Raw genomic sequence first — 1,264 nt, 5'->3', positions numbered from 1 at the left:
TTTTTTTTTTTTTTTTCTCTGCACTATTTTTGTTGTGTCCCAAAGATTTTAGTAGGTTGTGTTTCATTTTCATTTGATTGTTGCATCTAAAAGGCCACTTGCAAGCTTTTAAGATCCCAGTCACTATTCACCAAAGTAAGATGTAGAACAATATTTTTGTGTAGTATGTTATGCCAACTGAACTTAACTTTCCCTGAAAGCATGGTCCCGAGCCCACAGGTCCAACTACTCGCTCCCTCCAGGTAGCTGGCTGTGGCCAAGAAGACACCACAACCTTGCCCCTTGTCAACTCTATTATATACCTGGACATTCTTACAGCACATACAAATACACATGTGGAAACCTTGTCTGCTAACTCTATACCTGGTTATGGGCACACTACCCCCTGCCTAGACATACCTGATGGTTCAGCCTATCTACCCATCTGTCCACCCATAGATCAATGCTTGCTGTTTTGGTTACCTAGTGCCACTCTGACAAGGATATACCACAAATTGGATGGCTTTAAGAAACAGGAATTTATTCTCTTACAGTTTGGGAGGCTGGAAGTCCAAGTTCAAAGTATCAGGCTCTAGGGACTGGGTGAAAACCTTTCGACCTTGAACTTCAGCTCTGCCTCCTGCTTCTGGCCTACACTGACGCTGGAGGCTTTTCTTCACTCAGGCAGCCACTGGCTGCTGAGGCTGACAAACCCAAGGTCAACAAGTAAAAAGGCACAGTTCCAATGTTACCAAACAACTTATCAGGTCACTAATTCAAGTCCAGGAGAAATCCCAAGATTGCAGGTCACAATAGGCTGTTGAAAAATGACTCAGCCACATGCAGGGCTCAAGTGTGCCATAAACTGGAGACCTTCCTCAAAGTTGCTTCTATACTGGAAGCAGCTCACATCCCTAAAGCAGCTACTCAGCTGCTTCAGTAAATTCCGCCATAGAGTTAATTACCAATCTCACCACGGGGAATAACTACATCCAGCTGCCCAGCCACTCAACCAGGCCCAGCGAAGTTGACATACAACCTTAACTACCACACTTGCCATCACTGACAATGTAGTACTGTACATGGAAAAGGGTTTATCTTTGTTGTCTGTACCTCCCACGTACCTCTCTATGTCTTCCTCTTCCTCAATGCCACTGTGTTGATCACTCACATTTGGTACATTGCCCTTATTTCCACCCAAATCAATACTTGTTTCTACTTATCTAGCAGTGTTCCCTCCCCTCACCTCCCACCTCTGGCAACCAACAAAGAAGTTTCCTTCTAT

Source organism: Orycteropus afer, unplaced genomic scaffold, assembly GCF_000298275.1.
Source record: "Orycteropus afer afer isolate SDZICR_OR568_19922 unplaced genomic scaffold, OryAfe1.0 scaffold00020, whole genome shotgun sequence".
NCBI classification, from domain to species: Eukaryota; Metazoa; Chordata; class Mammalia; order Tubulidentata; family Orycteropodidae; genus Orycteropus; species Orycteropus afer.
The sequence above is the reverse complement of the archived record's forward strand: the minus strand, read 5'-3'. Positions refer to the sequence as shown.